The sequence below is a fragment of the Arvicanthis niloticus genome, chromosome 4, assembly GCF_011762505.2.
Source record: "Arvicanthis niloticus isolate mArvNil1 chromosome 4, mArvNil1.pat.X, whole genome shotgun sequence".
NCBI lineage: Eukaryota > Metazoa > Chordata > Mammalia > Rodentia > Muridae > Arvicanthis > Arvicanthis niloticus.
In genome coordinates, this window is record NC_047661.1 from 2,454,651 (window position 1) to 2,467,900 (window position 13,250).

Here is a 13,250-nt window from a genome sequence, read left to right on the forward strand (position 1 = left end):
TTTACATCTGTATCTTGCTCCTGGGAGAATTCCTTTCAAGTGACTTCCGTTTACTCAGGTATTTTATTGCCTCTATCTTGGGTCTTTTGTGCCTTTGAAATGTTTATTTAAGCCCTTGGAATGCACCCCAGGGGCAGCTAACACTTGAGTGTAAATTGAAACTCTGAACCTAAGAAACCTATGTAAATTGAAACTCTGAACCTAAGAAACCTAATTTTGAGACCTAAAATTTCATTTTTACAATTTATTCTTTCAATGGCAGAATGGTTACAGAGGTTAAATGGGTTGCAGCAAACTGCAAACAGGTCTTATTGAAGGCAGAGACAGAGAAGTGATACAAAAAGGCACTGCAGTGGCTAGATAAGATATTAAGCAATCCACTTCGAGAGCTGCTTCAGCAGAGCCTGGCTGCAGGGTCATAAGGTTTAGGTTGGCTTTAGAGTTGAGTCAAACTGGAACGGCAAGGTGCAGGACTCTGGAAGCCATAGAGGTGAAGCATATGATCAAATGACTGGAGGCAAAGCGAAAGGCTAGGTCTGGACAGATAGATGGATGGACAGATGGCAATCCAAGTAGACTCTATCCATGGTGAAAATGAAGTTAAACCAAACCAAACCAGGAATTCAGATGACATGTCCCTGAGGCTCTCCTCATCCCAGAATGACGACTCCACTTTGTTAGTGTGTCTAGGTAAGGATTTACTAGGATACTGTGTAGTAGTTCAGGTCAGTCCCAAATTCATGAGAGTCTTTTCAGCCTATGCAGAAATAAGGTTTTAGTTCTCTGCCATTTCCAGGATCTCTTCAATTTGGTTAGTTTGACTAAGAGTTTTTCAATCTTGTTTCTTTTTTTAAAGAACCAAATCTTTCATCGATCCACTGCTATTTTGGGCTCTATTTCACTAATTTAATCTTTGATGGTTTATTATTTCTTCTATTAATTTTGTGATTTTTTTAAAATGTAGGCACCCATTGCTATACCTTGCCACTCAAGAATTGCTTTCCTTGTGTTTTACTCATTCTGGTAAACTTTGTTTTCATTTCCTTTGACTAAATACACTTATAAATCAAGCTTTTAAAGAACCAATTTATCATTAAAATGTGTATTATTTAATATATACATATCTGTTGAGTTTTGATAATTATTTTTTAGTATATGTCATTGTGATCTGGTAATGGTAATTTTGCTACTGTTATAAATTGAAATGTAACTATCTATGTTTTTCCATGGTCTTTGGAGACTCCTGTGAAAGGATCATTCAACTCCTAAAGGGGTTGCAACAAACAGGTTGAGAACTGCTGCTGTAGATGTTTTAGGATGTTTGATCTGTAATGGTGTTCTGGTTTCTTTATTGATTTGTTTTTTTCTTGATATTGCATCTTTATGTTCACCAGTGCTTGTTTTATGAAACCAAGGACATCAATATTCAATGTACATATATAGATTTACAATTCACATATTTTTTGTTCTTTAATTAAAATATGATTATATAATTCCCTCTGTTTTCCCCTTCAACCTCTTTCATTTATCTCCCCTGTAAAAAAAAAAATCTGATTATTTCCTCTATAATTGTGTTGAAGATATTTACTGGTCCTTTAAGTTGTGAGACTTCACCCTCATCTATATCTATCATCCTTAGGTTTGGCCTTCTCATTGTGTCTTGGATTTCCTGGATGTTTTGGGTTAGTAGCTTTTTGTATTTTGCATTTTCTTTGACAGTTGTGTCAATGTTTTCCATGGTATCTTCTGCACATGAGATTCTCTCTTCTATCTCTTGTATTCTATCTCTTGTTGGTGATACTTGTGTCTATGACTCCTGATCTTTTTCCTAGGTTTTCTATCTCCACGATAGTCTCCCTTTGTGATTTCTTTATTGTTTCTACTTCCATTTTTAGATCTTGGATGGTTTCTTTTAATTCCTTCACCTGTTTGGTTGTGTTTTCTTGCAATTCTTTAAAGGATTTTTGTGTTTCCTCTTTAAGGGCTTCTACTTGTCTACCTATGTTCTCCTTAAATTATTTGAGAGTGTTATGTGTGTTCTTCTTAAAGTCTTCTATCATCATCATGAGAAGTGATTTTAATTCTGAATCTGGCTTTTCTGGTGTGATGGGGTGTTCAGAGCTTGCTATGATGGGGGAACTGGGTTCTGATGATGCCATGTAACTTTGGATTCTGTTGCTTATGTTCTTGGGCTTGCCTTTCACCATCTTGTTAACTCTAGTGCTACCTGTACTCACTGTCTCTGACTGAAGCCTGTCTTTCCAGTTATCTTGCTTGTGTCTGATCTTCTTGGGGTACAGATGTCTCTGTGATCTTCTCCAGCTGCTCTGAGTGGTTCCTCTAGGATGTCTTAGGATATGGTGTCTCCAAGGTAGCAGACCAGCTAGGTGTCCACTGTTCTGGGTGTAGTGTCTCCTCTAGGATGTCTCAGGATAAGGTGTCCACTGATCTGAGTGCAGTGGCTCCTCTAGGATGTCTCAGGATATGTTGTCTGTCACTCTGAGTTCTGCCGCTCTGGGTTCAGTGGACCCTCTAGGATGTCTTGGGAGGGATCCCGTGTCCATACAGGAGCAGACCAGGCAGGGTTCTACGCCAGGCCTCAGATCCGAAAGAGGGGCAGAAGGGGAGTGGTATTCTGCAGGGGGAGGGTTGTGGTGTCTGCTGAAATCTGAGCGCTCCCTACACCCAGCTATGGGCATAGGGCAGCGTGTGGGTGTTCTTACCTACTGCTCTGGGTTCAGTGGACCCTCTAGGATGTCTCGGGTGGGATCCGGTGTCCACACAAGAGCAGACCAGGCGGGGGTCTGCGTCAGGCCTCCGTATTTTTCAATCTTTACTTTAAGAAACGTTTTCTCTCCCTATAGGTGATGATGATCACAAAGCCCCACAGCTAGTCAAGGTACAAAGAATAAGAAAGTGCAGAATTTTTAGCCATACGTAGAACATTTATATTACCCAACCCAATTCCCAAGCTCATGGATCATTCTGGAAGATGGAGAAGAAAGAGTATAAGAGCCAGAGTCGATGACTACAAGGTAACAGTGCTTTCTGGACAAAAAAGGGTAGTTGTACATATGAACTCACAGTAATTTTTGACAAAATGAGTAAGAATTATGCAAGCTCAAGCCAGACAAAATCCCAGCATCGAGAGGAGGTAGTCCTCAAATCCCACCCCTAACTGAGGATCTATTAAGCAGTTGATAATTGCTGGTTCAGGGTGAGTCAGTTTTATTTAATGTGTGGTCACTGGTGGATCAACCAACCACACATGTAAAAGTATATGGGCAGCACAAATTGAATTTAATTTTTTTTTCTTTAGAGAATACAAATTTAGATGGGTAGGGAACAGGAAGTGAATCAAGGCAGAGTGGAGGAGTTTATGCACTGCATAAAATAATCAAGAACTAATAAAGGATCATTAATAGCAGTTAAATTTATAAAGAATTCAAAATATTAGAAGATTAAAACTTAAGGAATAGGCGAAATTAAAAGGGGAATTAATGAGAACAAAGTGTCCTACTATACATGCATTTAAATGCCATAATGAAATCCATTAGAAAATTAATTACAAAAATTTTAAAAGGTGGGAAAGCATCGATGAATAACAAATGTTAAATCCTCACCTGGGGAAAACTAAAGTACTTTCATCTGTTTGTAAAAGAACATACTCAGAGCATTTAAATAGCAATTCTTGTTACCAGTTGGCCTAGGGAGCTTATGGCCATTTTGGGTAGAAATATAAATAAGCCAAGTACAACTTCTCAATATTAATGGCTCTGAGCGTCGTCAGCAAAACCAACTCTCCTCAGTAGCTCTGCTCTGAGCAGGTGGATCTGGTAGCTACTGGCAGCTCTGTGGAACTCTAGTTATCCTACCTCACTCACTATGATGACTCTTCTTCAATATTAACTTGACTACATCTGGAATGAACTACAATCCATAAATGAAAGGCACACCTGTGAGAGATTTTCTATTTGTCTTAAAGCAGGTAAACTCACTTCTAGTCTGGACCTTTGAGGTTGGAAGACACGACTCTGATCTGGACCTCGAGGAGTGAAGACACAGGCTTACGATCCAGATCTTGAGGCAGGAAGATTACTTTTAATCTGGGCCACACCTTCTACTGGACGTGGAAGAAAAATGGTTTTTATCTTTGCCTGATTGCCCTCACCTTGCTAGCACACTCATTACTTCTAGCTTTGTGGGACTGAACAATTACTAGATCTTGGACTTTCTATTTACAGCTAGCCTTTGTTGAATTAGTTGGCCTGCAACCTGTAAGTTGTTCCACTAAATTCCATCCATCTATCTGTATATATATGGTATACCTCTATATATGTTATATGACATATATCTATCATATATTTGTGATACATATATCATATATATACACAATATATGCTATATAGAAAGAAAGAGAAATGAAGAGAGAGAGAGAGAGAGAGAGAGAGAGAGAGAGAGATATTCATTCCATAAGTTCTGTAACTCTTGAGAACCTTGACTAGTACACTCACGAACCCCTAACTGCTGTGCTATTCACTCCCCTCCAGCAACTGGCTGCTTTTAGTGCCAGCAGCCCAGTGTAACCAGATCTTAGTCTTACCACAATATAATGGCATCAGCCAGAGTTAGAGGAGGTCTGCTTATTTAAAAGAAAGAGTAGGCTCACACACTGTTCTTCCCTCATTTCTGTAGCTGTGATAAAATGTCTTAACAAGGAGTAACTAAGGATAGAAAGAGTTTATTTTAACTTACAATTCCCAGTTATAGTTGATTATTTCAGAGAAATCAAGGTAGGAACTTCAAACAGCTTAGTAACATCACATCCATAGACATGACTAGGGAAAAATGAATAAATAAATGTGCAATTGCTCACTTGCTTGTGATTGACTCAATTTTGCTATTTTTATGTAGTTTAGGATCCCCTACCTAGGGAATCGTGCTACCCACAGTTGTCTGTGTCTTCTTCTATCAATTAACTCAATTCCCTGATACAATGTAGACAATCCCTTATTGAAATTCTCTTTCCAGTTGATTCTAGGTTGTGCCAAGTTGACAGTTAAATCTAACTATCAAGTACATACAGTGTTCTGCCCAACTACAATCTTTCTACTTAGTCATTCATGCCTGTACTGTACTCCTCTGCCTACGTTTCCTAGCTACAACGAATAAAGGTAGGGTCTGTCATGAACCTAAGTAGGGACATCTGTACTTGTCCTAACCTTGCAGTCTAAGAACAATATTTTCCCATTCCTTACAATCTAGACTATATATTTTTTTTTTCTATGCTTTGGTGAATTGCTCTGCCCCTTCCTAAATATGGATTATAAAAAATCCCAACATGTTTTCTCCAGCACACTCATTATTAGTGAAATGTGTATAATTATGGTTATCTTTAAATGAAATTCTCTGTTGATGGCATATTCATCAAAATACCTTTATTTATTTCATCACAAGCATTTTACTTATTTATATTGATAAGCTGAGCTTTTCCCCTGGATATCTCAAATGGAGACAGTGTCCATATTCCCACAATCAGGTATTTCTTCTACCGATTCACAATATTTGTTTTAATTCTACTTCCAGTATTGCTATCTCTTTTCATGTCTTTGTTGTGCTTTCATCTTTGTTAACCACTTTTTTTTAGTTCAATAATAAATTTTTGTAAAATGTCATGTATTCATTACAGGTACCCAAGGAAATAACTTCTCACTTTCTGTGAGAATGGCAGATGTCCAGCGACAGTCAACAACACAGAGATGGTAATATTTTCGCTGGTCCAACTGTGGCTACTTGAGTAATGATTTGTAAGTTATAGAACCAGTAGATTGTGGAGTTTGCACTTTGTGCTTTTATTAAGTTAATAATCTATTTTAAAAACAAACTCTAAACTGATGTTGGGGGCAGAGGAACTAAAATGCTTAGTCACTGAAGGTGATGCACTTATAATATTTAGGTAATGGTTTATAGAATAAAGAACTAGTAGCAGTTTTTACTTTGTGCTTTTTTTTATTTTATTCAAAATAAATATATTCTGAGAATCTAGAATTGAGCTATGTTGCTGTGAGACTGGTTTATATAACTGTTGATACAAAAACAGCCAAAAGAGAATAAAATATAGTTCATTCTGGATGAATATTAATGACCCAAGAAGACAAATTCAGGTTACTGTATTCAAGTACAGTAATATTCAAGTACTATTCAAGTGCTATGTTAAAGTATGACTGAAATAATTTACTTGAGAAAGTTATAGAGCACCATGCTTATTAAGAAAATTAATAGTATACTGAGTTCTTTACTTAGATGACTGACCAAGCAGGCTAGCACCTCAGAAAGGCAAGGGAGTCTAGCAAGGAATCATATGGGTTTTTAAAGTCAAAAGGCTGGAATCACATGACATGGGTACAGACTGGGAGGGAGGAGACCTTTGATCTGTAAAATAGATACAATCTGATCCTCTCCCAGCAGGGAGGGAGCAGACCTTTGATCTGTAAAACACTTCACAAGAATCCTTTTGCAGAAGTGAAGAGACCATTTGTTAATATGTAGGATGAGGCTGCAGGTGTGGGTGGGGGTCAGGGTAACCTGACCTTTCCTAAAGCCACTTTATCTTAACAGTTTCATTAAGTTTTTATAGTAATAAAACACAGAAATACATAGGTGGGGGCCTAGAGAGATGGCTCAGTGGTAAAGAGCACTAACTGTTCTTCCAGAGGTTCTGAGTTCAGTTCCCAGCAACCGCACAGTGGTTTGCAATCATCTATAGTGGGATCCTATGCCCTCTTCTGGTGTGTCTGAAGACAGCTACACAATACTCGTATATATATATAAAATAATTATAACTTTAAAAACTCAATGGCTTTAAAAAAAAAATACATGGGTGGAAATGAGGCAAAAATAGAAGGTAGGAAGTTACAATGACATAAGAGGAAAATCTCCAGAGAGAAGATCTGGTCTTCCCTGTCCTACTCCAATTTACTATCTAAAATTGGCTACAGAAGCAATGCATGCTTTCCAAAACATACTTACTTTATGTTGTGTAAGATATATTCTTTGAATAATGTTGAGAGGGTGTGTGTTGGAAGTGGAATGTTGTTTTGAATAACATTTAGAGATGTAACTTGAGAGTGACCAACAGCCTAGATTGTAAAGACACTTAATCATGACTCTTCTTGGAATAGTTCATTGACCATCCTGTTGGGATCTCCTTCCTCATTCTTGAGGAGTTGATGACCTAAATGGTTCAGATGGACTAAGCTCTGGACAGGAAGATTGATTTCACTGATAACACCTGTGGGTTGATAGGTTCTGTGACACTTCTGACTAGAGGATCAACAAAACCTCTTTGAGTAGTATCTACAACTTCTAGACTGCAGGGTAACTGACCTGCAGGTGGAATCTTCTGTCTCAACACTTTTCAGTCTAATAAATCCCTCCCCATTTTCCTACTTGATCCAACCTGTAGGGACTCAACTTCCTTATAGAGACGGTACTGCTACCCCAGTTGTTTGGCTCTCCACATGGAGACTGAGCAGCACACCCGCTACATTTGTGCTGGGGCCTCGGTCCGGCTCAGGTATGCTCATTAGTTGGTGGCTCAATCTCTGAGAGCTCCCAAGCATCCAGGTTAGTTGATTCTGTTGGTCTTCTTGTGGAGTCTATATCTCCTTTGGGGCCTTCAATCCTTCCTTCCCCCAACTCTTCCATAAGAGTCCCCACCTCTATCCAATGTTTGGCCATGTGTCTTTATATCTGTTTCAGTCATCTGCTGGGTGAAGCCTCTCAGTACACAGCCATGCCTGACTACTGTCTGCAAGCATAACAGAGTATCATTAATAATGTCTGGGATTGTTACACATGGGATGGGTCTCAAGTTGGGCTGATTATTGGTTGGACATTCCTTCAGTCTCTGGTTTCTTTGTCCCTGAATTTCTTTTAAACAGGACAAATTTTGGATTGAAAGCTTTGTGGTGGGTTGATGTCCTTATCCCCCCACTGGGGGTTCTTGCCTCACTACAGGAGATGGCCTTTCCAGGTTCCATATCCCCACTACTATGTTCTCAGCTAAAGTCACCCAAATTGACTACTGGGATCCTCCTCCATCCCAGGTCTCTGGTACTTTCTAGAGATGCCCCACCACCACCATCAATTGCAGTTTCTCCTGGCCCTCTGGTCTTTTCTCCAGTCTCTCCCCACACCTGATCCTGACACCATCACCCTCATTCCCCTCTTCATCTCCCACCCAGTTTCGTCCCTTCCTCTGCTTCCTATGAGAATTGTATGCCCCCTTCTAAGTGAGATTCAAGCATACTCCCTTGTTTCTTCCTTCTTGTTTAGCTTCTTTGGGTCTGTTGAGTATATCATGGGTATCCTGTACTTTATGGCTAATATCTACTTATCAGTGATCACATACCATGCATGTTCTTTTGGGTCTGAGTTACCTCACTCAAGATGATATTTTCTAGTTCCATCCATTTGCCTGAAAAATTTCTGATGTCTTTGATTTTTAATAGCTGAATATTATTTCATTGAGGAAATGAACCACATTTTCTGTATTTTTTCATTGATGGACATCTGTGTTATTTCCAGTTTCTGAATATTACAAATAAAGCTACTACGAACATAGTGGAGCACATGTCCTTGTGGTATGGTTCAGCATCTTTTGGGTATATGCTCAGAAGCAGTATAGCTTAGTTTTTAGGTAGGACTATTTTTAATTTTCTGAGAAACTGCCAGATTAATTTCCAGAGTGATTATACAAGTTCGTAATTCCACCAGCAGTTAGAGGGGTGTTCCCCTTTGTCTGCATCCTCACCAGCCTGTGCTGTCACTTGAGTTTTTGATCTTAGCCATACTGATGGGTGTAAGATGGAATCTCAGTGTCGTTCTGATTTGCATTTCCCTGATGATTAAGTACTTTGCACGTTTCTTTAAGTGCTTCTTGGTCATTTGAGATTCCACTGTTTAGAATTCTGTTTAGATCTGTACACCATTTTTTCCTAAAGATTTCTTTGTTCTTTATTTGTATGAGTACACTGCAGCTGTCTTCAGACACACACTAGAAGGGTGCATTGGGTTCCATTACAGATGGTTGTGAGCCACCATGTGGTTGCTGAGAATTGAACTCATGACCTCTGGCAGAGCAGTCAATGCTCTTAACCACTGAGCCATCTCTCTATCCCTGTACACCATTTTTTAAATTGGGTTATTTAGGTTGTTGGAGTCTAACTTCTTGAGTTCTTTATATATTTTAGGTATTATCTCTCTGGCAAATATAGGGTTGGTAAAGATCCTTTTTCAATCTGTTGGTTGTCATTTTGTCCTATTGACAGTGTCCTTTGTCTTAAAGAAGCTTTTAAGTTTCCAGAGGTCCCATTGATCTTAGATCCTTAACTACTGGTGTTCTGGTTAGGAAATTTTCTCCTGCACCAGTGCTTTTAAGGCTGTTTCTCACTTTTTCTTCTATTAAATTTAGTATATATGGTTTTATGATGAGGTTCTTGATCCATTTGGACTTGAGTTTTGTGCAGGGTGATAAATATGGATCTTTTGCATTCTTGTACATTCAGACATCCAGTTAGACCAGTACCATTTGTTTAAGATGCTTTCTTTTATACATTGTATGGTTTTTGGTTTCTTTGTCAAAAAACAAGTGTTTATTTCTGGGTGTTCAGTTTAATTTTATTGATCAACATGTCTATTTCTATACCAATCCATGCAGTTTTTATCATTATTGCTCTGTAGTACAGTTTAAGATCATGGATGGTGATACCCCAGATGTACTTTTATTGTTCAGTATTGTTTTGGATATTCTGGGCTTTTTGTTTTTCCATGTGAAGTTGAGAATTGCTCTTTCAATGTCTATAAAAAATTGTGTTGCAATTTTGATGGGAATTGTATAGAATCTGTAGGTTGCTTTTGGTAAGATGACGATTTTCACTATGTTAATTATGCTGATCCATGAACATGGAAGATCTTTTCATCTTCTAATATCTTCTTCAATTTCTTTCTTCAGGGACTTGAAGTTCTTGTCATACAGGTTTTTGTTTTTTTTGCTTGCTTCTTTAAAGTTACACCAAGATATTTTATATTATTTATAGCTATTATGAAGTGTGTTGTTTCTCTAATTTCTTTCTCAGCCTTTTTATCACTTGTATAAAGGAGGACTACAGATTTCTTCAATTTAATTTTGTATCCAGCCACTTTGATGAAGGTGTTTGTCAGCTGTAGGAGTTCTCCAATAGAGTTTTGGGAATCACTCATGCATACTACCATATCATCTACAAATAGTGATACTTTGATTTCTTCCTTTTCAGATTATATCCCCTTGATCTCCTTTTGTTGTCTTATTGCCCTTGTTAAAACTTCAAGTGCTAAATTGAATAGATAGGAAGAGAGTGAGCAGCTTTGTCTTATTACTGATGTTAGTAGGATTGCTTTAAGTTTCTCTCCATTTAATTTGATGTTGGCTGTTGGTTTGCTGTACATTGCTTTTATTAATAGGTATACATCTTGTATCCCTGATCTTGCTGAGACTTTTAACATGAAGAGGTATTGGATGTTATCAAATGCTTTCTCAGCATCTAAAGAGATGATCTTGTGGGGTTTTTTTTCTTCTAGTTTGTTTATATAGTGGATTATGTTGAGTGATTTTCATATATTGAACTATTCCTGAATCCCTGGGATGAAGTGTACTTGATCTTGGTGAATGATGTTTTTGATGTATTCATAGATTCTGTTTGTAAGTATTTTATTGAGTATTTATCTCAATGTTCATAAGAGAAATTGGTCTGAAATACTCTTTCTTTGTTGAGTCTTCGTGTGGTCTAGGTATCAGAGTGACTGTAGCTTCATAGAAGGAATTTAGCACAAAGCAAGCCTCAACAGATACAAGAAGATTGAAATAGAAATGCATTTTGTGGAATAGTTTTAGTAGTATTGGCATTAGCTGTTCTTTGCAAGTCTGGTAGAATTGTGGTCTAAAATCATCTAGCCCTGAGCTTATTTTGGTTGGGAGACTTTTAAAGAATATTGATATTTCCTTAAGGGTTATAAGACTGTTGAGATAGTTTACCTGATTTTGATGTAACAGATAAGTGGCATCTGTCTAGAAAATCATCCATTTCATTTAGATTTTCAAATTTTGTGGAGTACAGGCTTTTGAAGTAAGACCTAATGGGCTTTTTAAAAAAATTTCTTTAGTTTCTGTTGTTATGTCTCTCTTTTCATTTCAGATTTTGTTAATTTGGATATTTTCTCTGTGTTTTTTAGTTAGTTTGGCTAAAGGTTTGAGTGTTTTATTGAGTTTTTTTTTTTTTTCCAAAGAACCAGCTCTTGGTTATGTTGATTCCTTGTATTGTTCTCTTTGTTTCTAATTGATTTCAGCTCTGAGTTTGATTACTTTCTGCCATGTAAGCCTCTTGGATGGATTTGCTTCTTTTGTTTTGTTTGTTTTTGTTTTTTCTTTTTCTAGAGCTTTCAGGTATGCTGTTAAAGTCATAGTATGAGATCTCTCCAATTTCTTGATGAAGGCACTTTGCTATGAACTTTCCTTTTAGCACTGCTTTCATTGTGTCCTTTAAGTTTGGGTATGTTGTGCCTTAATTTTAATTCTAGAAAGTCTTTAATTTTTTTCTTTATTTCTTCCCTGACAGTGTGATTATTGAGTAGAGAGTTGTTCAGTTTCCATGAGTTTGTTGACTTTCTGTTGTTTCTGTCATTGTTGAAGTCCAACCTTAATCCATTGTGAACTAATAAGATGCAAGGGGTTATTTCAATCTTCTTGTATCCATTGAGACTTGCTTTGTGTCCTATTATATAGTCAGTTTTGGAGATGGTTCTGTGAGATGCTGAGTCAAAGATATATTCTTTTGATTGAGGTAAAAGGTTCTGTAGATATCTGTTAGATGCATTTAGTTCATAACTTCTGTTAGTTTCATTTTTTCTCTGTTTAGTTTCTGTTTTGAGATCTGTCCATTGGTGAGAGTGAGGTATTGAAGTCCCCCATTATTATTGTATGGGGTTTGATGTGTGATTTGAGCTTAGTAAAATTTCTTTGACAAATAGAGTGCCTTCGCATTTAGAGCATAAGTGTTCAGAATTGAGACTTCAACTTGGTGAATTTTTCCTTTGATGAATATGAAGTGTCCTTCCCCATTTCTTTTCATAACTTCTGCTTGAATGTCTACGTTTTAGATATTAGAATGTCTACTTCAGCTTGTTTCTTGGGTTTGTTTACTTAGAAAACATTTTCTAGCTCTTTACTCTGAGGTAGCATTTATCTGAGTTCCTGAGGTGTTTCTTTTATGATGCAGAATAATGGATCCTGCTTATACATCCAATATGTGAGCCTGTGTCTTTTTATTGATGAATTGAGTCCATTGATGTTGAGAGATATTAATGACCTATAATTGTTTCTGTTATTTTGATGTTGCTGGTGGTATTGTGTGTGTGAGATTCTCTTCTTTTGTTTTTGCTGTGAGATGATTAATTTCTTGAATTTTCTTGGGTATAGTTACCCTTCTTGTGTTGTTTTCCTTCTAGTGTCTTCTGTAGGAGTGGATTAGTAGAAAGATAATGTTTAAAATTGGTTTTGTCATGGAATATCTTGGTTTCTCTATATATGGTGACTGAAAGTTTTCTTGGGTATAGTAGTCTGGGCTGACATCTGTGGTCTCTGGGACCTTCTGGCTTTTAGAGAAGTATGTGTAATTTTAGTAGGGCTGCCTTTGTATGTCACTTGACCTCTTCCCCTTATAGCTTTTAATATTCTCTCTTTGTTATGTACATTTAGTGTTTTAACTATTGTGTGGTAGAAGGCTTTTCTCTTCTGGTCCAATCTAGTTGGTATTCTGTAAGTTTCTTCTATATTTATAGTCATCTCTTTCTTTAGGTTAGGGAAGTTTTTGTCTGTTATCTTGTTGAAGATATTTTCTTGGCTTTTAAACTTGGAGTCTTCTCCTTCTAGTCCTATTGTTCTTAGGGTTGGTCTTTTCATAGTGTTGAATATTTCCTGGATATTTTGCATTAGAAACTTTTTAGATTTGACATTTTCTTTGACTAATATATCAATTTCCTCTATTGTATCTTCTATGCCTGAGATTCTCTCTTACATCTCTTGTATTCTGTTGGTGATGCTTGTGTCTGTAGTTCCTGTTCTCTTTCCTAAGTTTTCCATCTCCAAGATTGCCTCTGTTTATGTTTTCTTTATTAATCAATTTTAATTATTTATATATAATCTATTTCTATTT

The 13,250-nt window shown here is 37.1% G+C and overlaps 1 long non-coding RNA gene across 4 annotated transcripts in view; it reads left to right on the forward strand.

Moving 5' to 3' along the window:
• Positions 1-421: 421 nt before the first annotated feature.
• Positions 422-13,250, forward strand: part of LOC143441940 (uncharacterized) — a 31,148-nt gene continuing 18,319 nt past the window's right edge. For 2 of the 4 annotated variants that reach the window (XR_013109699.1, XR_013109698.1), the window contains exons 1-5: positions 422-690; positions 1,640-1,682; positions 2,865-3,035; positions 3,986-4,143; positions 5,690-5,807. This is a non-coding gene — a long non-coding RNA (uncharacterized LOC143441940). The remainder of the gene's footprint in view (positions 691-1,639; positions 1,683-2,864; positions 3,036-3,985; positions 4,144-5,689; positions 5,808-13,250) is intronic. The other 2 variants (XR_013109702.1, XR_013109700.1) reach the window with 2 other exon arrangements.